This window comes from Dermacentor variabilis, unplaced genomic scaffold (genome assembly GCF_050947875.1).
Source record: "Dermacentor variabilis isolate Ectoservices unplaced genomic scaffold, ASM5094787v1 scaffold_13, whole genome shotgun sequence".
Taxonomy (NCBI): domain Eukaryota; kingdom Metazoa; phylum Arthropoda; class Arachnida; order Ixodida; family Ixodidae; genus Dermacentor; species Dermacentor variabilis.
In genome coordinates, this window is record NW_027460291.1 from 4,318,846 (window position 1) to 4,344,493 (window position 25,648).

Sequence of the window (25,648 nt, forward strand, 5' to 3'; positions counted from 1 at the left end):
AAGCGCTAGTAAACACTGTGCCCTGATCTGATTGGATTTCCGCAGGAAAACCAACTCGCGCAAATATGGACAGTAGTGCATTGACTATCTCAACTGAGCTGAGTTCTTTAAGCGGCACTGCTTCAGGGAACTTTGTCGCTGGGCAGATCACAGTCAAAATGTGTCTGTACCCCGTGGCTGTTACCGGAAGAGGTCCCACTGTATCAATAACCAGCCGTCTAAAAGGCTCCGTAATGATAGGTACCAATCTCAACGGCGCCCTCGATTTGTCCCCTGGTTTGCCCACCCGCTGACAGGTGTCACATGTCCTCACGAAATGGTCTGCGTCCCGAAAACACCCTGGCCAATAGTACTCTTGCAAGAGACGGTCCTTAGTTTTCTTAACTCCTAGGTGTCCGGACCACGAACCCCCATGCGACAAGCGCAACAGATCCTGACGATAGCATTGAGGAACGATCAGCTGATCGAACTCCACTCCTCTGCGGTCTAGATACTTCCGGTACAGGACTCCACCTCTTTCCACAAAACGAGCATTTTTCTTGGCGATACCTTCCTTGACAATGCAGCGTATGTTTTCTAGGCTGCCATCCTTCTTTTGCTCGGCTATCAAAGCCGACCGGCTGACTTTTAGCAACCTATTAAGTCCGTCTGACGTAGGCGCGATGAGCAAATCTGTAGATAGCTCTTCTAACTTTCCCGTGTCGGGCATTTCCTCTCCCGTATCTGGCGCCTTCAACGCTACAGGCTCAATTTTATTCAGTTCGGGCGTGCTCTGAATATCGGCTTGCTGCGCCTCTGACCCTTTTTCATTGTTTGATAACGTCGGCCCTGCAACTACCGCCTTTGCAGCGAGCTCCCGAACCTTCGATCTGGTTAAGGCCTGAACGCTAGCCTCACCAAACAAAAGCCCCTTCTCGCGCAGGAGGTGATCGGACCTGTTCGAAAATAGGTACGGGTACTGGGGAGGCAGCATAGATGACACTGCGGCCTCCGTCTAAAGCGCTCCGAAAGGTCCTTTGATAAGCACCTTTGCTACCGGCAGACACACGCTATGAGCTTCCACGGCTTGCTTGATCCATGCGCACTCGCCCGTGAACATATGGGGTTCTACGTAAGAGGGGTGAACTACATCCATCGTAGCTGCGGAATCGCGAAGTACTCGGCACTCTTTCCCGTTCACGAGGAGGTCTCGCATGTAAGGCTCGAGAAGCTTCATGTTCTCGTCAGTGCTGCATAATGACAAAAACACAACTTTTGTTTTTGTTTCCGGACACTGCGCCGAAAAGTGACCCGGCTTCTGGCACGTATAACAAACGCGCGCTTGCCTCGTCTCGAACCTCTTTCTGCGTTCGGCTTCGGCTGCCTCCATCTCTTTACGTTCGGTCGCACTGCTTTCACTCGCCTCCGCACTACGTGTGTTCCCCTTTGCTCTCATGGGTGTGAACTTCGGCCTCTCAAACTTGGAGCCAAATTCACCCTTTTGACCGTCCTTAGCTCCGCGAGCCCGACGCGTCACAATCTCCTCGGCTAGCTCAGCGGCTTTAGCCACCGTACAAACGTCTGGCCTATCCAAGACCCAGTACCGCACGTTCTCAGGTAACCGACTATAAAACTGTTCTAGCCCGAAACACTGCAGAACTTTATCGTGGTCACCAAACGCTTTCTCTTCTTTGAGCCACTCCTGCATGTTTGACATAAGCCTGTACGCAAACTCTGTGTATGACTCACTTCTGCCTTTCTCATTTTCCCGAAACTTCCGACGGAAAGCCTCCGCTGACAGCCTGTACTTATTTAGCAGACTCGATTTCACTTTGTCGAAATCCTCTGCCTCCTCTCTATCCAAGCGAGCGACTACGTCGGCCGCCTCGCCGGGTAACAAAGTGAGCAAGCGCTGTGGCCACGTTTCCCGAGAGAACCCCTGCTTCTCGCACGTTCGCTCAAAGTTAACCAGGAACAAACCAATGTCCTCTCCAAGCTTAAACGGCCGCATCAGGTCAGTCATTTTGAACAATACTCGTTCTCCTGCACCGTGTGCCTGACTTCCATTACGAGCGCGTTCCATCTCTACCTCGAGACGCTTCATTTCCAAAGCGTGTTGACGCTCTTCTTTTTCTTTCTCTTCTTTACGTTCACGCTCTTCTTTCTCTTTCTGTTCTTTAAGTTCGCGCTCCTGTTTCTCTTTTTGCTCTTTAAGTTCGCGCTCCTGTCTTTTTGACCTCTCCTCAATAGTCTCAAGGCATTCCGACAGCTCGTCATCCTCAGCCTCTAACTCAAGAATAGCCTTTAGCAGTTCTGGTTTTCTGAGTTTGTCTGAGACATCCAGACCCAACTCTCTTGCAAGCTCCAACAATTTCGGTTTGCGCAACGACTTCAAATCCATGGCTGCTCTGAATGCTGCTTTCTCTACTGCCTATTATTGTCTTGCCGCAATCTAACCCGGCAGCAACGACAACCACAATTACCAGCTCTGTTTCTGACACTAACAAAAGCCTGGCAAAGCTCAGAAGAAGAAAGTCCCGCACTCACCAAACCTCGTAGCCAAGAATCCAGCGCAGTCGTTCTGATGCAGGCAACCAGTCATCACACAGGGCTCGTTGCACTGCTCCCGGATGGTCGTTGAGCTGCTCAGCATACAGTCAACTGCATATCTTCGCTGCTGGCCTCCGTTGTCGCGATCTCACCGCTGGCAGACAGTTATTAGAATCGCACCGCTGGTACGAGTTGTTGGGAACTCGGCGCTGACGCCCGTTGTTGCACCTGGGTCGCAAGCCCCAAGGGTAGCGTTGGCCTGGCGGCCTGGGGTACAACTGGAAGCATCCGAAGGTCCCGGCAAAGCATGAGTCGACTGGTAACAACAAAACAACTTGTTTATTCTAACATCGCAAAGAGTTGGCGGTCAGGTTGACCGAAGTAGAGAGACGGGAGAGCACGTTACTCAACAGAAGAAATCGGAGCCCTCCTTTGGCGTCCGGGGGCAGCTGCTTTTATACTCTCGCAGTTGAGGGCAAGAAGGAACCCCTCTATAGACGAGCACGTGACGGTGCCGCTCGGGCACAATGGTATAAGGTGGCGCAGCGTCGTGTCGGCGCCACTCGGACCCCCCTTGCTTCACAGTTGTATGGAGCTCCTCTCCCCGGCTGCCGCGCTTCGACAAGCGTGGGCACAATGGGAAGAGAAGGAGGAGCAGCCGTCGTGTTGGCGCCGCTCGGACCCCCTTGCTTCACAGTTGTTGGGAGCTCCTCTCCCCGGCTGCCGCGCTTCGACAAGCGTGGGCACCAATATGCACATACACTCACACACGCCCATGAAGACACGTGGCATTGGAACATGCCTGGACGCGCTTGGCAGGGAGGCGTAGCGGCGGCGCCGAACGGGCCAAAATGTCTGCCGCTTTGAACGAAGCCGCGCCGGCTAAACCGCGCGTCGTAGGCGAAACGTAACAGAGCCTATGGGAACGAGGGGCTCACTGGTATGACCCACTTCCGTCAGACATTCTCGAAACGTGAAACAAGTGGTGTCAACAGCTCCCTGACTTCAGAAATGTTTCCGTTCCCAGAAAATTGGGGCAGGACATAAAGAACGACAGCGCAAAGCCGGAATTACATGTGTTCTGCGACGCGAGTCCAAAGGCATACGGTGCCGTTGCCTATATTAAATCGAGGACGAATCAGGGAATGCACATTGTTTTGCTGATGGCTAAATCAAGAGTGGCCCCACTCAAACGTTTGTCACTACCACGGCTGGAGCTCATGAGCGCATTGATCGGCGCACGCCTGGCCCACTACTTGATTGAACGGCTAGGCATACCAAGCTGCTGAGACGACCGGTCCAAGCCCTCAGCCCGCTTGAACTAGGGGAGGAATGAGCCGACGCTCATTGCGGGGGAGGTTGTTGAGAATTGGTAGCGACCGTCGCGCGTTTCTTGCAACCGTGGTTGGGGGCCCGGCGACGCACCAAGAGGGAGCCGGCGAACGGACGAGGGGGCACCCCGCTGGGCTGGTGTCCCGACCGGCGCCTCGACCCACAATCTGATCCGTGCCCCGTGTTTTCGGCGGACCGCCCGCTGGGCGCGAATGGCCGGCGCTTCCGAGAAGGACGAAGGCGTCGGTGCGGCCAACGGACAACTCGTATTTTGTATTTTCTTTTCTCTTCCCTTTCTAGTCACTGCGATGTCTTTTGTAAAATAAACGTTCAGTCTTGAAGCGAACCCCGACGAGTGAGAATCGTTCCTTCGAGGCTCCTGCGTGCACGGCCGCTGTATACGCCGCCGCCCGAAAGAGTCTCACGCAGCAGTTTTGTAGTCGCACTCGCGAAGTGACCTCCACAGAGCGTTGGTCGTAGCCCTTTAATTATTCCACAAGCGCGGAGCGGTATATGAAAAACAGCGATAGCGAAGAACGCCCGAAGAGGAAAGCGAAGGTGTGTGGAACCACGAGTCGGAAAGGGGAGGGTGTGGCGAAAGCGTGAGAAGCACTGCGCAAGGCGGGCTCTGCGGCGACGATGGCTACGCGAGGTGGAGCGCGTCGTGTGCGTGGAAACAAAGCGCGGCGGCTGTGAACCGCGCCCACGCGTCACGCACGCGCTTCCTCTCGCCACCTCCGGATGAGCGAGGCAGTCGCGCGACACTTCGCTCCGTTGGCAACGTTCCGCACGAGACAGGTTGCCCGCGCCAGCCATTATATCGCGAAATGAAAACACATATCAAGCCGCGCTTGAATTACGCACATTAGGGAGTATCGTTATCATCGGTGAAATTATTTTATAGGCGTGCGATTACATTTAACAAGTACGATTACTTTGAAACGTGCCACAGCTGACGCAGAAGCACGGACGCACAAACGGACGGACTAATGGAGGCCAGCCATCTCACCCGCACGCACACATGCGCATACAACTACCAACCCACACGGCGGCTGAGCCGAATCATGCATAATCAGTGTGTACACGTCATGTCAAATTGGGAGCTATCGCGGTTTTCGTGAGGTCGCGTGACTGACAAGTGAAGTGGGGTGGTCCAAAAAATTTTCACCAATGGTGGAGGGCTGAATGCCGAATCGGAATAGAAAAGTTTGGAACAGCTTTACGTTACAGCGCCCCTGGACGTGGTTGCGCGCCAGAGCCGCTTATAATCGGGATACCGTCACTGCCCCACTGTTTATCTACGCAGTTGGTGCAAGTGGCTAGCCTTTCTGGGGTGCGGCACGAGCGTGCGACCTCTTTCGCACATTATCCAAGGTCAATTCACATGGTCGCGAAGGCGAGGCTGGAAACGAATGAGCAGCGATATGAATTATGGTTGTCCGGTTGAAGTGCGACCTCGAGGGGCGAAACGCTATAGTTGATGAAAATCATGCATCCAATACGTCATCAATGGAAACGTTGGGAAGAGTAGAGACAATGTTATCAGAATTTGAAAATGTGAGGTCAAAGGCTGTTTACTTTCATCTAAGAATAATTATGAGTACTAAACTGTCCAGGCTTGTATAGTTTGCTTGTGGCGATGCGTGCTGGGATATGCCTAGATTGTATTACCGTATTTAGCAACGTATTTTAGACAAAACTTTCTTACACGTGGCCATAAAAGGTAAGATTTGATCAGTAACTTTATTCTGTAGCTGCCTCTTCACGAACTATTAAGTTTTTGCATGTATTCAGTAATAAAAAGAAACTACAAGTGCACACGTGCTGTTTTAGTGAAGATTAAAGTGTGGTTTTTGCGAATTACTTCAATGTAATGTTGAATTTATCTTAAAACCAAAATCGCTGATTTGTGTTGGTACTACTGACACATGCATATGGTACTTAGTTCGAAATCTGCGTGAAGCCATTCCTGTAAAATCACGGAAAACTCCCACGGCTCACCAGTGCCGTTATAGAATGAGGTCTATATAAACAGATGGCTGTATCCAGGTTACATTATCACGCCATATTGCGAGGAATATTGTCACTTACGCTTCATTTGTACTAGTGCGTGCTTTGTGTATGCGATGTGATGTGAGCTGGGGCAATAGACGACTTGGCGCAACAAGTCTCGAACGGTAAACTGTTCTTTCTTTTCCACTGACTAGTTGGCCCCGCGAAATTTAGGTGACGCTGCCGCGCCTCCACAAACCACCATTGCAGGACGTATGGGTATTTATGGCACCTTCGGTACCATGTGTACATATACCTCGACTGGCATTATCTGTTCAGCCACCGTCGAATGCGAACAGTGCAGACGTAGCGCATTCACACGTTAACGCTTTCGGTTTTTGGAATACGCCTAAAGATCACGGTCCTTATTCCCCAAGAGTTCTCAAGCTAGAATTGTTCGTAATAAAAAAAACAAGATCAACCAATACCGATGCTGGACATGTCATTAGAGAAGGCGGTTGGCCAGTGGTATAAAGGATTTATGAATCAAGAACTTCTTGAATACGGCCCCACATTTTTTTCTATAACTTGCTTTCACTGGGTGGAACAGTACACAAATGAAAGAAGGCACCGACGATTTTACTATGTGACTCGTCCTTTTTTTTTCCCATGAGGTAATGGCCAAGTGTAATAACCCAAGAGTGAACCTAGATAAGGCATCGAAATTGGATGCATGCTGAGAGTTTAATTTGATGTCTTGATGCCATTAGCAAAACAAAGTGAAATCTGGAGCCAATGTTTCGACAAGTGAACTTGTCTTTATCAAGGCAACATATTGTTACGGAAGGATGAAAGCAGAGAGAGGACGAAGAAAATTGGAGACGCTGGCTACTGCATGTTTTTGGTGGTCAGCCGTCTAAACTACTCTGACTCAGCCTGTATATATATTGTAAAAATAGTTTTCTATACCCGCAACATGGCCGTAACATATTGGTGGGAGGCGAGGGGTACCACGGCTGGAAACGGAGGCCCGCAGTGGACGTCGCATCACCATCCGCACCATGAATGACGGTGAGCACGCGGCATCAACGTCGTTGCCGCCTCCAACATCACCGTCGCCAGCTACATTGCTCTCACCTTCGGTTGTGGTTGTGCAACCCAAGGATCCTGGAACTTTCTGCGGAACCGATGGCGCCGACGTCGAAGAGTATGTGGCTATGTACGAACGCGTGACTGGAATCAACAGATAGTACCGAAAGCTAATGCTAGCTAACATATTGTTCTACCCAAGAGGCAGGGCAGAGGTGTCGTACGAAAACCACGAAGAGGAGCTAACCAGCTCGGAACAATGCAAACACAAGTTGGCAGAGTTGTTTGGCAAACCAGCCGGCCGTAATATTGCCGCCGAGCAGGAACTGGCCTACCGTGCTGAATCCCCTACGGAGTCCTATGTCTCGTACATCCAGGACGTGCTGGCACTTCGTCGTAAAGCCGATCACGACATAACAGAAGCTGAAAAGGTCGGGCACGTGCTTAAGGGCATTGCTGACGCCGCCTCTAATTTGCTCATGTGCAAGAGCTGCTATACAGTTGATGCTATCATTAAAGAGTCCTCTCTTCTGTGCCGCGTGTTGCAACTGACCACGTCGTCAGGTTGGCTTCTCCCAGAAGCTTCTTTCTCGCTACACAGGTTCTTATGAAGTCCTACGTCCAGTTAACGACGTGAATTATGAGGTTTTGCCGCTACAGTTTCAGGCTTCCTCAAGTCCGACGCCTGTTGACGTCATGCACGTTTCGCGGCTGAATCCATACTTCACTTACAATTCTTCGCCTACCATGCGCTAAAACGGCGCTTTGCCACCCGGGGATCCTGTTAAGGAAGGATGAAAGAAGAGAGAGGAAGAAGAAGGATCGGAGACGCTGGCTGCTGCGTGTTGTTGTTGGTCAGCCATCTTAACTAATCTGACTCAACATGTATATATATTGTAAATATATTCTTTCTATACTCGCAACATCCCCGTAACAATATGCTTTACTCGGCAAATTATATATAGGTAGGGTTCTTCTAAAGGTTCTTCTAACCTATATATACTGTGAGGAGGAAAGCATGTGTCGCCTCGAAAAAGACAAGTCCACTTGTCGAAACGTTGGCGCCCGCTTTCACCTTGTTATCGTTTTGCTCATCGTCTTGAATTTCCGTCTCCCGCCTTCCACCTGTTCTCACTTGATACCATTAGGTCATTCATCTGAGGGCTTCGCCAGAGGTCGCAGAGGTGCCGAACTTTGCCAAACTGGTTGTTTCCTGCATAGCGCTGCTGGTGTTTAACGTTGGTTGCTACCTTTCTCACGTGTGATGAAAACGCACCTTATTCCACCGGGTAGGGGATTTTGCTTGGATTTTCGCACTGCCATATTCACCAACCATTGAACCAAAATGCTTGTACTGTGTTCTTTTTCGGTTGTCGCGCCAGACAAGACGAACTTTTCCCAATGTCATTTTCTTTGACGTATACGCCGTCAGACGCTTACTTGCCTGCCCCCTGTCTTTTCCCTACCGCCATTTTTGTCGGCGCTCCCACATCTCGCGCGGCCGATGATTAAATTGGCAACGACGCGCTACTTTTCACAGCCCGTTCTCTGCAGTCAGAAATGGCGGCTGAACGCGTCGCCACACTTCCCCTCTTCCGGCATTGTTAGCCGCGTGGCTGTCATTACTAAAGTGGAGCAAACAGTTCGCAAAGCAGCGACCGGATTCTGTCCGCGGTAAATTGAGCCGGAGCACATCCGAAGCGGCGGTGCGTGAACAAGGAAACGACGGGAATCGCGCTCCGTTCGTTTCGCCTGAGGGTCCTCGGCCGAGCGATTGCGTCAGCGCGCACTACTTTGATTGTACGCCCAGGCGCGTTACTGCGCAGCCCTTCTCCTGCACTGCGGTAACAGGGCCGCTCTAATTTTTAGAGAACGCTGCAAGAGTCCTCATTGCGTTTCTTCCGAAGGGCTATACGGAAGGCGGCGACAACCAGTAACAGAGAAGAACGCTTCAGTAGACAAATGCGCGGTCTGTAGCAACCTACAAGCATTAAGTATGCAGAGCGCCTCTAAATTTGCGCTATCGTGTCGCTGTCAACTTCTCCGGTGCTTCGCCGCGCCAGGTAAGAGGTGCTCGCATGTGACCGTTATTGTTCACCGGGTGAAATTTCCTATTGGGGAGCCTCCTCTGTTCCACGTATCTCAACACCTCTCAAGAAAACGTTTAAAGTCCTAACTAGGTGGACCCCGGTCACTCTGGCCGCGTTCTCATGGGAGCGGAGTGCACAAAGCGTCGGTGTACTGTGCACTGCTTACCCGGTGAAGAAATCCCGAGGCTGTTCTTAACTCTTAACGAGATAATGGTTTTGGCACGTAAAACCTCAGAATTTCCTTCATTATACCTACACGACTGGTTCTTTCGCGAATAAACTTGAAATCCGGCAGCTTAAGAGTAGTGATCGAGTTGATTAGCTCGATATCTTCGGGAACTGCAGAACGACACGTCAATGAGAAAGGGCATTGCGCTCTTCCACTCGTATCTAAGGATACTCGTGATCTTATATAGATTAAGGCGCACATTAATGAACCAAAGGTGGTCGAAAGTAATCCGGAGTATGCCACTACGGGGTGCCTCATAATCATATCGCGAATTTGGCACGCAAAACCCTAGAATGTTAAACAAAATTGAGTTACACCATTTCTTGCAGTGAAATGAGTTCACTAATTGTTAAATTTATTTACGCAAAAGTTTTTAATATCTCTATTCAGCATAAATTGTATATGAAAATTTCTAGAGCGTGCTCACAAATACTCAATGAAGTTGTTTCCAAGACCTTATCTTTTGTGTAGCGTTTTCCTTTTTTTTTTCAGGCTTGAAAGCACGCAAGAAAGCAGGCAAAGTATGGAAAAAATGTGACTGCGATCTTGCGCGTCTCGATGGCAGCGCTATCAATCCCTCCACCCCGCGCCCCCCCAACTCACGATCTAACGCTAGCAATAGTTCGGGGCAGTGGGCGGCGGAGGGGTCTCAGGGTTCTTAGCCCCTCCCCCCCCCCCCTCCATCGAAGTCGGCGCCTATGGGCTGGATTCTCTTGCCCAGTCCCAAAAGCTAGTATGAGTATCGTCTTTCACTTGTCTTCCTGTCGTACCTCCAAAAGACATCACGATGCCGCAGGTGGCAAACGTCTATTCAAGAAAAAAAAAACAAGGTATCCTGCCGCCACATACGTTTAGCGCAGCCCTTCCAGGTAAGCCAAACAGAAAACTTCACAATTTGGAAACGATCTCGACATGGCGCTGTGTCTGTGAGAGTAACATCGCCCTCTGCGAAGCAGGAACACAACGTCTCCAACTTAAAAACTCGCTCTGCCGGAAACTAGGTCCAAGCGAAAATTTTGCCAAATCAAACTCGACTTTCCATGTCTGGAGCTAGTTTAATCAGAAAAATCGCGGCCGTTTATTGCGTTCGCTCAGCACATCATTGTTAACAGAACCAAATGAGAGGCGTTTTTCTTGCAGTGCTCTCGACGTAGGCAAATAATAATGAGGACGATGGCGAAGATGTTTTTCTAGTGGTCTTGAATGTGACATTACAGTTAATTTGACTGATAACGTTCGCCTAACTGCCCTGCAGGACTCTTTATCAGCGCTTTTTTATGGCGCAGCGGGCGCGGTAGAACTCTCCGACACTGCTTCACCACGTTCTAAATCTATAGTTTCCGCGAGAAACACTTCACGTGTACCAGTGATTAACAGTGATTCACAGGAAGTTGGGGGCTTGAAGTGATTAACATGTCGATCACTAACCGAGTACTATAAATCACTTCAAGCTTCCGTGTTCCTGTTAACCGATCTCTTCTTTTGTATTCGCACGTGTAGAATACATCTCCGGAATGCTGACTCAGGTGTGTGTTCTGAAGCTTTCCAGAGAGGCGTCTCAATTCGAGTGGGATAAAGAAAAAGAAATGGCTGGGAAAAAGAAACGAACTCCGAGAGCGCTCACTCTCGCCGGACCTCCCTGCGTCTGGTACTCGCTCCGCGCCCACCGACCGGAGCAGACGCGCGCGGATGGGCTCCCGCCCGACACCGGAAGCTGCGAGTATCTCTCCCCACCATTGCCTGCTGTGAGCCGGCTGCCCCGACCGCCTCCCTACCGACCCGACTGGTTTCGGTGCGGAACCTGCTTGCCGGATCGACGGCGCCGTGGTATGAGGGCCTTGCGCTCGACTCGCACCCCTCATTGTCGAGCTTCGTGTTGGTGATTTTCATCGAACTAATTTCCTGTGGGGTCACAGGACCACCAAATGGCCACTGGGTCGTCGTCGAGCGGTGCGACACCGCTATCCGGCACCTACCCGAATGCATACTCTCCAAACCCGTTCCACGACGACTCCGAAATGCATTCCCGTGGCACTTCCCCGCACAACCAGTATCTTCTGTCCTCTTCGTCCGTGGAGAATGCGAGCTCACCTCTTGGCGGTGGTCCAGGCTGGCAGCACGCACTCAACAAGCGACGGGCAAAGAAGCTCCGCAGACAGGCCAGGCAAGCTCAGAATTCATCCACTCCGGACTCGTCTGCCTTCGTGGGCGGAAACCCGCCGAACACGTCAGCACAGTCATCGAACGCAATCCGACAACCAGGCACTCGCAGTCCCAAGCTTCATCCCCTTCCAAAAAATGATATCAAAGTCGTCATGCGACCGACAGGTGGGCTTGCGCTCAAGACTTACCTGACCCGGATCATTTGGACAGCGCTCGTTCATTGCTGCCGAGACCCGACCAAGGTGAAAGGCAAATACATACTCCGACCTCATGTCGGGTCCAACATCCTCGTTATCAGTACCCCGCACGAAGAAACAGCGGCGGAACTCTGCCAAATCACCCACCGAGACGAGAGCCCCATGCGAGCGTACGTCCCCTTTCCAGCAACCACACTCCGAGGGGTCATTCACGGACTCGATCCCCAGGAGACACGCGACACCCTCATGGCGGGGATGCGCATCAGAGACAAACGCATCGAGGTCTTAGACGCCAGAATTCTCTGCTCTTCGACGACAGCCCTTCTCACGCTCGAAGGACCCCAACTCCACCAATACGTATACTACGACGGCTGCGAATACCCGTGCTTCACGTACAGGCTAGCCAGGCAATTCTGCCAGATATGCATGCCACCCGAACATCGCCCGGACGTCTGCCCGACACCCAAAGTCAGAGTCTGCTGCCTGTGCGGTGCCCAGGACCCGCCCCTAACACATCAGTGCCAACCCAAGTGCGGACTGTGTGCCGGCCAGCATGAGACGGGAACCTGGGAATGCCCAAAACGTCTAAAGCTGGCCAGAACCACCACGACCTGCCACTAAAAAAGGCGCCAAGAAGATGACTCACCAGTCCCGTAAAGACATCGGACCCAGGATCTACAACAACAGATGGTTCTCATCGGATGACGAGGACACTACAGGTCGTAGCGGGAGCCGCTCACGGAGCCGTTCCAATTCCAGACTCCGCACGAAGACACCAGTCCCACCCCTGGCCCTTCCGGCAGCGGACGGAGGAAAACGAGCTCAGAAGACAACACGACAAGACCAAAAGCAGGTGAGCTGGGCAGAGAGAGTACAGGGACTTCCCGCCCCTTCAAACCACCCCCGTTTCCAACAGCCACAGAATACTATTGCGTCACAAAGCGCCATGATAACCGACCAAAACACGAAAATTAAGGCCCTAATGGTCAAATTAGGACAGGTCTTCAAACAGAACCAAGCACCCCTGCACCCACGTAAAGACGCAGAACCACCCCTCGCAAAAACCGACGGAATACGTAACCGTTCAAATATTCCGCGACACTGGAGAACGGATAATGAGCTTTCTGCAAGTCTCAATCTCTACACTTCTCCAAACACTAACGGAAAAAAATAGAAACAATACACCATAAGCTCGCGCGACACGAGGCTATTCTCAATCAACACACAATTGCAATTCAGGCACTTCAAATTCAGTACCGTAAACGAGCCTCGTCGGACGAAAACGGCCAGGGCCCCTCGCAGTTACGCAGTCGCACCAGATCAGTTAGCAGCGATGCGGGTCGCACCTCATTCCGACACGTCCAAGATGGCCACGCACCCTGAAAGCAGCCAAAATGTAGAACACATAAAAATTTGGCAGTGGAGTTGTACAGGTTACAAGCGCAAAGCGGGTCTCCTCAAACAATTCATTGTCACCACTCCAATCCGTCCAGACCTTATCTGCCTGCAGGAAGTGGGAGCCGATAAGGCCCCCACACAGGCGGGATACTACACGATCACTCAGCCCCTGATGCCATTGGTTGCCATCCGAGTGGCAAAAGAGATAACTGTGGTCGAACATGCCCTACCAGGACCGGACGCCGAACACTTGACGGTTGAGGTTGTGCCCAACAAGCGCGGCCGAGCAAGCCCCTTTATCATAAACGTGTACAAACCCCCCAAGCCTAGGAAAACGGACTTCGAAGATATACTATTGGCCACCTCTCACAAAGCGCAGTGTAATCAGCTCGTGATGGTAGGAGATTTCAACGCGCCCCACAGAGAGTGGAGGTATTGCGATAACACGGCAAGATGTCAGTCTATAGTGAAATCTATACACGCGATAGGACAGGAACTCCTAACTATCCCTGCTTTTCCCACACGAGAGGGAAACCGTATGACTAGAAACTCCTGTCCTGACCTCACCCTGGTCAAGAACGTAAGCCACTCGAAGTGGACCAACCTAATCGAAACATTGGGGAGCGGCCACTGCATCCTAAGCACCTCTATCCCTTCATCCAAAAACCCGAGAAGCATTGGGCCAGCCAGAATAACGGACTGGCCAAAATTTCGCAACTGGGAATTCCCCACGGGACATATAGAATCTATCCAGGATTGGAGCGCGGCCCTTCGCTAGGCTCAAAGCACCGCCACCGAAGTCGTACAGCGCATAAACGAGACACCTGGGGTAGACAGGCACCCACTAAAATTATGGGAACAGCGCGCGAAGCTCGTTCGCCGTTGGAAGACCCAAAAGTTGAACCGACAACTTCGAACACGTATAGTCGAGCTCACGGAAGAGGCACAAACGTACGCCACATAACTCTAGCATCAGAACTGGCAACAGTTCTGCGAGTCTCTGGGAGGCACTTTGGGCACGTCTCGGACATGGGCAATTCTCAGAATCTTGATAGACCCAACCAAGTCCAAGACCGAAGCGACCCGTACACTCAAGCGAATTTCCCACCTGTTCCCAGGTGACGACGCAGCTCTTCTCGCAGCGCTCCGCCACAGATACGTAGGAACTGACGACTACAACACCTAGCACAAATACCTACCACGGCACCCCAAATCGAGCTTTGGGCGCCCCAATAACGACGGCAGAATGTACACTGCGGCGCGATCCTGCGTTCGTAATACGACGGCAGGTGTGGACAAAATCACCACTGCCATAATACGCAACCTCAGCAAGGACCAAATTCAGGATCTAACTCAGTGCATTAACGATGAGCTCTGGGAAAAGAATATCATCCCTCAAGAATGGAAACACTCCGAAATCACCGTGATCCCAAAGCCGGGGAAGCTGCCCACACTTGAGGCGCTCCGCCCAATCTCCCTCACGTCGTGTCTGGGGAAGCTTACGAGAGGGTGATCCAAACTCGTCTGCAGAACTATATCGAAGACAACAACCTCTTCCCGCCTTCCATGATCGGCATCCGATCTGGGCTATCTACCCAAGACGCCTTTCTTCTACTCAATGAGGAGGTGCTGGCGCACGTTCCAAGCGGACGGGAGCACCTTCTGATGGCCCTTGATCTCAAAGGTGCCTTCGACAACGTGTCTCACGATGTCATCCTCACAGAACTTAACAACCTAAATTGTGGGGAACGCGTCTTTCACTACGTCCAAAATTTCCTATCCAACAGAACAGCTACGATCGGTATAGGAGCTACACGCTCGGACCCCCAGGACATGCCGCACAAAGGCACGCCTGAGGGTTCGATTATCTCCCCTCTCCTTTTCAACATCATCATGGTTGGCGTGGCCCGAAGCTTTCAAACAGTACGGAACATTGGATTTACACTGTACGCCGACGACATGACTATCTGGACTACCAAAGCTCTCTGGCGGTCAAAAAAGAAACCCTGCAGCAAACCTGCGTCAAGGACGCGGCCTCCCAGTGCGGACTACGCCGGAAAAGTCAGGGACCATTCACATAGAAAGGCGTAACTACAAGTCTCCAGGAGACATTCAGGTCATCCTACACGGCGTCCCCGTGCGGGAGACCCGGAAGATGCGCATCCGTGGCTTATGGCTGCAGAGTAATCGAAAAGCCACCCACGCTATGAAGCTGCTATTCACCACGACAAAGCAAGTCGCCAAAATGATCAGAAGAGTGGCACGCAACCGGACAGGCATGCGCGAGGAGGACACGCTACGCCTCGTCCAAGCACTTGTGGTGAGTCGTCTTTCCTACGGCCTACCGTACCTGCAATTAACTCGACAAGAACTCACCAAAGTCAATGCCATGTTACGTACTGCGTACAAACATGTGCTGGGCATTCCTATCTACACTTCGAATGCCAAACTAGAGGCCCTGGGCCTCTTCAACTCATTCGAGGAGATCCAGGAGGCTGTTCTCCTCTCGCAACGTGCACGCCTCCTTCGCAGGGACACCGGTAGGCAAACTTTGGAGCGGGTAGGCTGCCCGGCAGATGTCCAGATAATACAAAGCACGACCAACCTCCCAACAACATATTACTCGCGGGTGCACGTCTCCCCATTCCCAAAAACATGTCAAGCGCAGCCGGGTCGGGCACGCGCTCGGCCTGAATAGGCTACTTGAAGGGGACGGCAGCACGCAGCCCCCACACGGTGTACGTCGACGCAGCAAAACACAGCGAGGTCACGCGGGCGACGGCAGTTGCGATGAACTCCTCCCACAACGAGGCTGTCAGCGCCTCCTTGAAACACAGGATGATCACGGAAGCAGAGGTGGCAGCAATCCTGCTGGCGATCCAGTACGGCGACGCCCGTAACCAGGATGTGCACGTGATGACAGACTCCCAAGCAGCCTGTCAGCTCCTACTTGCAGGCAGAATGCCTAAAAAGCTGTTGGGCATAGTAACCTACTCTATGAGCGCCAATTCCTCCCTAAAATATCAGATAACGTGGGTGCCTGGTCACGCGGGATTAGAGGGCAACGAGGTCGCGGATGCACTAGCTGGAGGACATACCAACCGAGTGGGCTCTAACCATGACTCAAGCTTTCTTCCCGATGTTCCCGTCACCTGCAACACACGACTCCACTTCCTAAGAACACAACGACAGCACTTTCCCCCTCCACATAAGAAGCTTAACGCTCAGGAAGCTCGGGAATGGAGGCAACTCCAGAGCGTTACATTCCCCAATCTTTACACATACAGCATCATTTTCCCCGAGCACTACAAAGGCGAATGCCCGTGGTGCGAAGTCCGGCCAGATGCATACCACATTACATGAGGATGTAAGGGCCCGAAACCCCCGGACATCACAACACATAGAACGAAGGAGCAATGGGAGACCTCTCTGCTCAGCTCGGAGCTTGATCAGCAGCGCAAACTCGTTGCGCAGGCTAGGCCGCGGTAAACGCCAGTGGAGTCCTGAAATAAAGGCGCCACCTATTGTATATTTCTCCTACAGTCTTTTATTTTCCTTGTCAATAAAGTTTTCTACTACCACTCCCTGCTTCTGTAACTTTCTGGAAGCTAAGCATACGACAGAAATACTAGGCCTTTTACGATGCCTTTCAGGACTGGGCAATACATGAAGCCCTGAGGGGCTTAAGAAAAAGAAAAAAAGAAAAAAGTTGTTACAGACCCACGTTGCGCATGCCGACTGCCCGAAACGCAATATCCATTGTGTTGTGAAGTGGTGGTGCGGGACTGTGCCGAAAGGGGTTGAGCAGCCACTTTCAAACATTCCCATCTCCCTTAAGAAAAAAAAATTAAAAAGACAAAATATCGGAACTGGGAGGCCATGAAACAGGCCTACATAACGCGCTTGATGTCATATTGGTATATGGAGTACCTCATTACGAAAATCAGGGCTAAAAGTGGACCAAAACCGACATTTTTATATGTTTGTAATGTTTTTTTAGGAAATACGTATGATGCATTGACGCAAGGGAATTTCCACTGTGACTAGCTCTAGGACAGTAAAGAAAAACTAAACAGAATAAATAATTCATTTGTATTTTCTTTTCAGTAAAACATCGACACTGGCAAATTTTTGACAAAACTTTTCTTTTATAAAGCACGTTTTCTCGACCGAAGTTGCAAATCGACAGCAAGCACTACGCATTGAAAACGAACATTTGCCAATTGAGCAGACCATGTTGTGTAGCATCACACAGTGAAATCATCACTTTTCTTATAATCTTTTTCGCAGAACGATGTTTCCGGTACTTGAACAAGGTTTGAAAGCTCGTCACGCGACAAGAAACCTACTGAGAAATGAGTGTGAGTAAGGTAGTAAACGAACATGATTTTTTACGAGAAAATCTGAGATGGTTGAGTGATACGTGTGGAACACAACGCACAATGTCCGCGCGTTTTCAACCAACGAAGCTCTCATGCTCACAATACTGAAAAAAAGAAAGGAAAAAAAAACTAAGAAGTAAGAACTGGTGAGTGTGTTTGCATAGGCGTTCAGTGCCTGCTACCTCTTATCATTTAGAACCGTAGCGGATGTCGATCATCTCGACGAATGTGCTTTTGTAAGCTAGACGATCTGCTATATATCCTTCCTACGATTTGCGCTTTCTACGGCGTCTGTCACAGCCCCAGAGTTGTTATGAGACGTTAAACCGCTTTAATCCATTAACCTTCTCCGAGCCAATGAAGGCATTGAAAATCGGGTTATGCAATCGCGTATCTTTCTAATGAACCAAGTTAATCCCAGTGGTGTGCGGTCAGCGGCGGCGAAAATGAATTCACCTGAAAGAGCAAAAGGACACAAGAGGCTGAGACATGAGGCGAGTGTCGCGGGATCGAAGAGCGTGCAGATGACGCGACATCCATGCGATGCAGAAAGACGGAGTTAAGGACACGTGGCAGATCATGGAAGCAATCCTTGATAAACGGAGCAAGCGCGAGATGGCATATTTTTTTTAAGATGTAGAAACAAGCTGAGTCAGCGCTTCAAGGTCATCTGAGCAGACACGAATTCACTTACTGACTTCGTATGTTCTTGATTGCGTCGCTTGTTTGTGCTGTTAAACTCGTCTACGAAGACCTTTTCTAAATGAAATTTCACTTGAAATTGCGCACCATCCCCCATGTGTCTGCTTGCGCCCACATCACCTAAGCGGTTGCGGTAACACACCTGGTAGCCCAAAGTCTGTTCTTCTGCCGAGGAGTGACGACGTAGCCACTTTGCGTACTGGAAAGCATTGCAGAATACTTCTCCGGGCGAGGACACGCGCATACATTGTTGGTAACTGGTACATTTTGTCGCATTGCAGTGTGTTCCGTCGCGGCGGGCTACAGACACCGGCGCGAATCTCATAGAAAGGCTCATAGAAAACTGTTGCCGTGAAAAGCTTTAAAATACAGACAACTTGCAGCGGAGAGCACGCAAGCGTCTTAGACGGCCGAACGCGGCGCCTACGTTTCGGCAAGTATCGACGGGCAACGTTGGTTATGGGCCAGTGCCAGTCAGAGGCGGGTTACGCATAGTGCGGAGCTCATGAGTGCAGCCATCGAAACGCCGTCGGTCATCTGTCCTTGTTCAGTTTTACTTCTTTGGGGCTAATTTTGCTGACGTTCTCTAGGTGACTGTATTCGGACACAGTTGAAGAGACGTGCACTTTTTACCATCCCGGCGCGACTGCTAGCACAAATGACTGAGAGGTCACAGCTCAGAGGTCAAGCACAGAGCGCAGAATGCGGTGCGAACGACCCCGAAAAACGTCAAGCTGGGAATAGGCGATCGGGCTTCTGTTGGCGCGGTGGGCGTCGCGGTTGTTTATTGACGGAAGCGAAGGCGGCTAAAGTGGCACCGGAGGGGAGGCTCCCAAATGCCGCTGTGCGTCGCCGGATCCATTGGCAACATTCCGTTCAAGGAACCCGCCACAGGTCGTTTGGCGAGGCCCACGATTAACGTCCCGGAACGGCGAAAGTGTCTCCGCAAGAGCTAACACAAGGACTGCGTTTGCCTCATTTAACTCAAATCCAAAAGGAACCGGAAGACCATTGTGCACAGACAGCGTCGTCATCAAAGTAACCACTTGGCGGAGAATGAAAAGCTGCAGCGAGGCATCGCGCGCCGCCTATATTTACACTGAGACAAGCCGTTTCCTCTCTGTTTGTTATTTCATTTTCTTTTTTTTTATATCTCATTTGGCCTGGCGTTAAGGCCTTCCTGAAAGTTGAGGAGAAAATGCATGGTATGAAGGAGGGTAACTTGTAATGGTCGGTAGCTATCTTTTTATGAGGCGTTTCGCACAAATTGTGGTGCGAATGATTATCTTCAGCTGTACCCTACGCGTATACAGTACAAAATTTGTCCGAACCGTTTCAGGGGCCCTTTAAATATTAGAGGAAGGGGACGACGACGTTGCCTGGTGCGTTCAGCGCAATCGGCGCGCTTGTGTTCGCGCACTGCTTATTCAAACGGCGAGCATCGACGCCAAGTTTCATCCCAGACGCCAGCGCTCGTTTCTCCCCTGGCGGAACGATTTCACCTCCAACGGGTTTCCGCCACCGCTTCACTTCGCGGTCGCGCCCGCGTTCACTTCGCGCTACGCGGGAAACGTCTCTTGTTTGTGACGGCGCCTCTTTGGATGGCCGGAAATTATGATTGTATTTTCTATCACGACAGCAATGTAAACACGAAAGGGTTGATGCCACCAGTGAAATTCTGCCGATTTACAAGAAAATGATACGAAAAAAGCAGACGACAGGCATTGATTACTGCGGTGCACCGAACGAAGTAAACAACTGACAAACGAAGCGAGCTCGTTCATTGATCACTCCTCAGTGTATGACGGTTTCTATATGTAACCCCCATGAATTTAATAGTTACTCGGTATATAATCTTTAACCCTTTCACCCCTGGAATTTTTATTTTTACCGCAGATTTTTTCGCCTTGCATTTTCTTCAATTTGAAGGTTCAAATGACATGCTCACAAAGTATAAAGCTTGTGTGTGAAGTAATCACCAATTTGGCTTCATGTCCTCAAAAAGGGACATCAGGGCTCAGTGGGTGTAGGAATGAAAAAAAAATTTTGTTCATTTTATGCGGCTATTACAACAAAAACTAAGCACAATATTGATTATTTCATTATGTGAAAGTCCTTGAAGCAATCCCTGGACTTCGTCAAGCACAGGGGCACTTTGCACTTTTCACAATAAATTCCAACTTTCCCTGCGCAACCGTCCATTTTACACCGCTGTGCCCAAGCATCGGTGTGAGTTGGCCTTCACACCCCAAGGGTGAGGCTTGCCCTTCACATATTGCGTTATGTCCAAACGGCCCTTGAAAGGGACAATCTGCTCATCAATGCACAGATGCTCCTATACCTTGAGATCATGGCACCTTGCTTGCAAATTCTTGAGCAGAGGTCTCACCTTCCAGAGTCTCTCATTGATGTCCGGCTTGTTCGCATCAACAATGTGAGGAGTGTCGCGCAGCTTCTCGAAGCGGTTGCGCAAGATCTCGCTTGATGCAATGTTAGCAATTCTCATTGCGGGATACCAATATAGGGGAAACCTTGGACATTTCAGGACACCCATTATCAGATGGAGAGCCACCAGTCGGCTGATTTCATCTTCATCCGTGCTTACACACGTGCCAAACTGAAAAACAGAATACTGATTTGTTTTCTCAGCAAGCTCAGTAAGGACGCTCTTCGGGACATAACGGCTAAAATAACCAAATGGTGAGAATATGTCATCTTCCATGTGAAGGTCTTCATGAGCGGCCCCTTTGAATAAGGTCTCTGGCACCTTGAAAGGCCTTCTCGCCCAGCCGCTTGCCATTGGTTGTGTGCTATCAACCGAATCAGTTTCTCAACTGTCACACTCGCTCTCCGCCGGGGTTACATGCGCGTCGTCCCCCTCGTCACCGCTGCCGCCAGACTCGTCGCACTCGCCTTCCACGTCTGATAATTTAACGTCGTCCAGTTTTTCAAAGAGTCTATCCGTGCATTCTTGCAAGCGTCGTGAGCGTTGACATGGCACCACTAAAATAAGGCTGCCAGTATCGGTGCACCAAAAAAATATGAAGAGAATACGGCTAAAGTGAGGAACGCACGACTTACAACCACTAAGCCCTGATGTCGTCAAAGGTGGACATGTAAACAAAGGGGCACAAGAGAAAAAGTATACAGGTTAGGCCTACAATTTTTCGCATGCCGCCTACGCTAACAGTAGGAAATAAATGTAAAAAATATCAGCCACAAGTACTCGAGACTTCAAAAGTTATACATTGTGAAAGTCGATACTTAGCCGAAGGCTGCTCAGCCATGGTACGAACAAACACTTCGTCGTCGTCATCACGTGAGCGTCCACAAAATGCTCCGCTGCTGATCGCAGTGGCGATAGGGCTCTCGGAGGAACACCCCACAAAAAATTATTGTTTTCAGTTTTGGTTTTACACGTGAGAAACACTTTTTACTTTGTGCGATCAATTGACGACGCCAGGGCCGAAAGGGTTAATTCACATAAAATCTTTCAGTTGTTCGACCAGCGCTCGTCCTGTCTTATTTCTCGTGTTTCGTTTGTATGTGCGCTGCCGAAGAATGGAAACCACTTCTGTTGTATGCGCTAGCAGTGGCCTAAATTCATGCGTGCCGAGAAGTTGAATACGTGCACGATGCATTGAACATGACCGGAGTTCATTCCTGCATCACCACTGCACCGATCAATCGAGTCACTGGACGATACACGCCCACGTCTTGGTCGTGCCCGCATTGCTGAAGCAGAAATGATTACTAATACTTTCAGCTCCGTCTCTTGAGCACTTTCAAAAAATGGCCAAGCTATTTACATTGCTGCCTCTGTTCTATATTGTAGGGGACTTACTAGTTAAAGTTGTGTGCCCATGTTGTACTTGTGCTATGCAGCGATATATTTTGTTTATTTCCCCACATTGTCGCGAAGGAAGTCCGTTGTCGCCATCAGGGACAACGTATTGCATCGCGATGCGGCAAGCAATGGAGTCGTGCGGCGGCAGCAGCTCTAGCAGGCGCAGACGCTTTCAGGAGCGGAGTCGTGATGTGCGTCGTCTGCTACGGCGGCGCGCGCTGGCCGCATTGTCGGGAAGGGTGCTACTGTCAGGGGGAGTGCCCTGACTTCATCGGTACTGCGGGAACTGAGCTGATATGCTTTACTAAACGTTGTGCGACGCCAAACTCTGAGCCTTCATAGGCGATAATTGAGTTCCACAAACTTCTTTTGACAGCATGCTTCGTTTGTTCTTTCGAAGGGCCGGGGTACTGAGCGAGTGCGCGTATATTTCTTCACTGTGTGTGCTACCGTAATAAGCAGCGACAAGAGACACCAAGATGTGCGCGCAACGTGCTCAGTCTTTATTTTACTCGAAAGGAAAACAAAGAACTCAACAATGATAACTATGGGGGTCGAACACGATGAAAGAAACGGATACGATTAAAGGAATGTTTTAAAGGTTACGGCAATGAGGTGGAAGTGATATTTCTCGACAATCATTCACTACACCAGACAGACCCTGCCCGCCGGCGGGGAATTACACGCGTCATGCTACGAGTTTCACTAAGTATCTCGTCATGTCCCGAGCGGCCGCGATGACAGCGCTCTTCCTGGAAGGCAGTGAAGTGTAGAGTGACTTGGTCAGCGATGTGTTCATTCGTAGCACGTCTCACTCGCTGACGATGGTGGCCCAAAGCCTATCCTCGGGCGACTGATAGAGGGGAGGGTGCGCCAGCGATACTTTCAACGAGCCCTAGACATTTTAAATGATGTTGGCGCCCGGAGATTGAGGCGGCCACACCAAGACAGTGACAGCGCGCTCTTGCAGCAGTTCTTGCACAACACGAGCAGTGTGGATCGGCGGCCTATCGTGTTAGAATATATAGTCGCCTTCCAGGAACGGGCCGTCAAGAATGTATGGAATCAGTACGTCGTCTGTGACTGCCCTGCACGTTTCAGCAATGAACTTACCTTCGAGGCGTATCAGTGGGTGTCACACAACGCTTAGAAAAGAATACCGGCTAATTTCACGCAGTAACCATGAGATCGGCGCACTGCAACTGACAGCAGGACGCCTCGCGACAATGCGGCCAGCGCGCACCGGCGTAGCGGACGACACCGTTCAAGACCCCGCCCCTCGAGCACCTGCGCCTGCGCGAGCTGCTGCCGCCACCTGACTCAAGCGCTCGCCGCATCGCGATGCAATGCGCTCCGAGTTTTACCCTAAGTGTGAAACAGACTATACATCGTCCTTCGAATAAAACGCCCACGCGCACACACGTAGGCACACACCGCGCGCTGTACGAAACGTGCCCAAACACGCGCAGTGCAAGAAGCAATCAAGGCGGTGGCAAAGATGGCAAAGGCGTACCACCCGCTTGTTGAATTTTGCCCCGAATGCGGCGCTCTCAACGCCGGCACAGCAGCGCCGCTCTCGCTGCCATTCTTGTCTATGGAAGCGTTGCTAATTCTCTCCGTGCAATGAACTACCCCTCGTTCCACCCTTCTACTGCGAAGACACCGTTGTTTCACATTTTGCGGTGTCCATATAAGCCGCGAGACCCAAGCGACTCGACCACGAAAACGTTTCGCGGGCAACGAAGATGGAGCGAATCAGGGGCAAGCGCGCAACCCAACGAAATTTGCACATGCAGAAAAGAGGAAAAAAAAACCGACAGTCGTATAATGCTTTCGCATTAAAAGCAGTTTGACAGAGCCTTTCTAACGATCCCTTCTGCAGCCGAGCTCTTCCGTGAAGGCTACGGACACGAATATCTCAAAACATCGATACACACGCACGCACGTATTCGTGCGCTCAAATAAGCGGATTCGTTTGATGAGATGTGCGCCTTGAGAAAAAAGCACTAGCATTTGCTAAGGCCACACATTGTCCTAATGTAGTAACGTGTCACGTGCATTTTTTAGAAGCAAGAGCTTCAGAAACAGTCGCAGTTTCGCCCGAAAGGCGTATAACCATTTGTGATAGCAAATCAGCAGATAGCTATACGAAGTAAGGATAGTAGTTGTATCGGCAGTACAAACTTGTAAATATCCGCTTACTAACGAAATTAAGAAGCACGGTGTCAGGCACGCACACGTAATCATGAACACATCTTGTTCGATGACCGCGTAAAGTCGCTGTCAAAACGCTGCGGTGAGGAATCACGGCAGCAGCCGCGAGCGAATTGCCCCTTCGTGCATCTCTCGATTCATCGCGAACGAAACGTCGAAAGCACAACGCATACGAAGCTACTTGCACTACGCGCAAATATACAAGCATCGCTTTGAAGAAGAGGCCCGCGCGCGCACTTCGGCCACGTCGCAGATCGCTTCCACGATGCGGCGCACGCAGCAGCTGCTACCCGAACAGCCTCGAGCGCAACAGGGCCGCGTGTGCCGGCTCACCTTCGCAGCATACGGCACGCGCCGACGGTGTTATGGCCGTTGAATTTTGTAACGGAACCAAACGGCGACGGTAGAAACGCACCTGAAGTGTCCATATAGTTGTTGCAATAAAATGGGCGTCACTTGCCACTGTCTGGTACGTTGGGATAGTGCAATCGAGGAATAAAACACACCTTCCGACCACATTCAGCAGCATTTCACGCACTGAGTTTTCTCATTTATTTGTATTTGTTCATAATTCCCAACCTTCTTGACGAACGAGGGTCTGTACTAAAGATAATATCGAGTGACTTATCGCATGTAATGGCCTACGGCAGACGCGCGGAAGGCAGGACACGAGCCAACTGTGCTCACTAGAAAATAGTTTTACTAATAGCCATGAATTCTCCAGCTAAATATAACACTTACGCTTAAAATATGACTACACATGTTTATTCGTCTGATCCAAATTAAAACTTTTAATAAGATGCATTACAGTTCCGGAAGCATCACACGCTGTATAGTATATAGTGACGAAAAGGCTGAAAGAAATCCAAACAGTTCTTCCAAGATTTGTACCACTTAAATGTACCACAACCTTATTCTTCCATGGATTTCTAGATGCGGTCGTTGTTTTTATCAGTTCCTACCTCTTATTGCTGTTAAGAAAAATAATAATTCGTACTGTGTTTCGACGATATCTCAAATTTCCGACTGTTATCTTATACAGAAGTTCGTTATTACCGGCGGTGGTTCCTTAGTAGCTTTGGCGGTACGCTGCTAAGCACGAGGACGCGGGATCAAATCACGGTATTTCGACGGAGACAAAATGCAGCCGTGTACATTAAAGGACCCCACGTGGTCAAAATGAATCCGGAGTCTCCCATTAGGGCGCGCATCATAATAGCATTGCAGTTTTGGCACGTAAAACACAAGAATGTTTAAACCCAAAGCTTTCTTAGCGAGTTAGCTCAACATTCCTGTACTGGGTGTGCTTGTCGCCTTTTACCGTGGGCCTATCCCGGAGATTGTAAAGCTTAACAAACGTCGGGCGATATGTGCCACAGCGACGCAGTGATGTTGCGAATATCAAATAAACTCGTCCGACGGCAAACTTCGATCGAGGCAGAACAGCCGCTCTAACCATTAGACAACGGGCGCATGCGGACCAG

General features: G+C 50.5%; 1 protein-coding gene across 4 annotated transcripts in view; it reads right to left on the minus strand.

Moving 5' to 3' along the window:
* Window positions 1-25,648, minus strand: part of LOC142566742 (uncharacterized) — a 653,003-nt gene that overhangs the window by 490,449 nt on the left and 136,906 nt on the right. For 2 of the 4 annotated variants that reach the window (XM_075677616.1, XM_075677614.1), the window contains exon 2: window positions 12,879-13,000. The exons of the other annotated variants lie outside the window; for them this stretch is intronic. The gene's annotated coding sequence lies outside the window, so the exon portion shown is untranslated. The remainder of the gene's footprint in view (window positions 1-12,878; window positions 13,001-25,648) is intronic. 4 annotated transcript variants of the gene reach the window in all.